This window comes from Penaeus vannamei, chromosome 38 (assembly GCF_042767895.1).
Source record: "Penaeus vannamei isolate JL-2024 chromosome 38, ASM4276789v1, whole genome shotgun sequence".
Classification (NCBI taxonomy): domain Eukaryota; kingdom Metazoa; phylum Arthropoda; class Malacostraca; order Decapoda; family Penaeidae; genus Penaeus; species Penaeus vannamei.
This window is the reverse complement of record NC_091586.1, coordinates 9,464,870-9,467,369: the sequence shown is the minus strand read 5'-3', so window position 1 is coordinate 9,467,369 and position 2,500 is coordinate 9,464,870. Positions and strand designations below refer to the sequence as shown.

General features: G+C 37.3%; 1 protein-coding gene across 2 annotated transcripts in view; it reads right to left on the bottom strand.

Moving 5' to 3' along the window:
• Positions 1 to 1,546, bottom strand: part of LOC113815127 (actin, muscle) — a 3,140-nt gene extending 1,594 nt beyond the window's left edge. Inside the window, exon 1 of one of the 2 annotated variants that reach the window (XM_027367221.2) lies at positions 1,423 to 1,546. The gene's annotated coding sequence lies outside the window, so the exon portion shown is untranslated. Of the gene's footprint in view, positions 1 to 186; positions 250 to 1,422 lie in introns of those variants that run through there. The other variant, XM_070116009.1, reaches the window with a different exon arrangement.
• Positions 1,547 to 2,500: the final 954 nt, after the last annotated feature.

Genomic DNA, 2,500 nt, shown 5'->3' with positions numbered 1-2,500 from the left:
AAGGCCAAACCGTCCCGTCAGTGCAGTTCAAAATTGATAATATTTAGAGTACCATAAAATGATAAAAAGACGACGCATTACTGGTGAATTACGCCAGACTACAGTATTCCAACACAGCGCAAGAAGGCAGCTCACTCTCCCCGGTATTAGTCTCCAAGAGAGATTTAGCTCACGTCATGACAGTACCTGAGGAAGCCACGGAGGAGTACCGCACCTGACGAGGACGACAGACAGACAGACCAGGTGGGGGCTGAAACCCGGCATTAATGGCATGGCAGAGGGGGGCGGGGCCGAAGGGGGCGGGCCAGAGGAGGGGCGGAGCAGGAGGAGAGGGTGGAACAGGGCAAGGGGCATCAAGTCGAAAAGATAAACGAGCCTTCGGGAGATGAGCATGGACACTATAAATACACATAAGTAAATATAGCAATAATAATAACAATAATGAAAACTACAGAGTAATGTCTAAACTTCACTTACAACAAGATTTTGAATATGAATTTTAAAACAGTAGGACAGCGTACGAAAATACGTTGGTTATATACGACAGGAAAATCACAATTTGGAAACGCGAAGAGGGAGGAAGGGAAGGTAAATTGTGTGAAGGGGGAGGCTAGAGGGAGATGAGGGGAAAGTTATGAAGGGAGAGGTAAGAGGGGAGAAGTATGAGGGGAGGAGCTAAGGGATGCGCATACACCCTGCCCTCGTATGTGTTAATGCTATATATGGTCATGAACTAGTCACACGCTTCCCCTTATCGAAAATGTCTATATTAAGAAAAAGTTTCTAAAGGAATAGGTACTGGCTTTATGCTGAAGCAGTATGTTGCTTAGTTACATGAAATAATGATTATCCTAGTTTGAATAAATGGTAGTAATGGTAAGATAGTTACTCTATTAATTATCCTAATGATGATAGTAATAGTAAGAATGATGGCGATGAAGATGATCCTAATAACAATAAGGATAATAGTAATATTGATCATATGATAATGGTGATGATAAGAATGCATAATGAAAATAATGATAATATTAAAAACAAACACAATAAAGAAAATTATAGAATGATAACAATAATCGTGATGATAAATATAATAATAATAATAATAGCAATGTTAATGACAATAATGATAAATATTACAATGATAATGATAACATTAACAGTGATAATAATGATATTAATGATATTGATACTAGTAATAATAATGAAAAGATTTGGCCATCGAGGACGGGACCTTCCTCATTGTATTTACCAAAAGGAGAAATTCCTCCAAGTAAAAAGCTTTTCATGATACTTCAGTACGCTATAAAGATTTCAGTATCGCCCTTAACCACAAAGCCCATAGAGGAGGCCGTCCTCAAGCACGTTAACACCCACACCCACTCACCCACCCACCAAAGACGTAACACAGGGAGCGGTACTCACTCAAGGACTTCACAGCGCGATGAGAACTGGGGTTTGCCGCGCCCGCTTACCATCTTTTATACGGTTACCTTCCGTCAAAATGAAAAAAAGAAGGGAAAAAAAGGTCAAATTCTTTTCGGCGATGTCACCTGTGCCTTTTCGCGGTTCCTTAAAAAGAGTTCCTTGGGTCCCCATATGGTCGATTTGAAGGGGCCAATGTTATAAGCAGGGGAGGGGGAAAGAGGCCTGTAAATAGATTTTCGACTGTTACTAGCTGGTTCCTTGAAATCTCCAACACTTATAAAACACACAGTAATTTCCGGCAATTTTTGTTCGTCCATGTTTCCTCCTTTCTTTTGTTAAAGCTTAGTTGTTTATCGTAAATAGATATATTGTAACTTACTGTCTCTGTTATTCGCTTCTTCTCCCAACCTCTGTCATCTCAGGTAAAAACTATTAATAGAAGTGTTTATCATTATCTCTCGCCGGCTAAGCGGCAGTGCGGCAACTTGTGAAGGATTTATGATTTATGGGTAAGCACTGTTCACGCTCTCTGTATCTAAAAGTATCTGTGTAATATATACAAGGGACTGATCTCGCGTAAAACCACGCTCCACAAATTGTTTAGATCGTAATGTTTGTATCTCTAAAGAATGCATTTGTAGAGTTTCATATATCTCGTAAACCAATATTGTTCAATTTTGAAATTTCTTTTTCGAAAATTGCAATTTGCTATCAATGTAATAACGCTAAAGCATTATTTTTGATCTATTATTATTATTATTATTATTATTATTATTATTTAACTGATTCGATTGACTTGATTTATTTAATTTCTGAGAGGATTTGATGACATTAAAAAACATAAATGTAACGCAAAAATCAGTATAAGATGGCACTAAACAATCTACAGGCAACCAGAGTTATATTAAAAAATTATAAAGATGGTTATTGTTTTTTCATCATTATTGCAAGGGCAAGTCAAGCACAAACACACACACACACACAAACACACACAAGCACGCACACTCACAAATATATACATGTGTGTTTGTATATACGTTAATATATATATATATATATATATATATATATATAT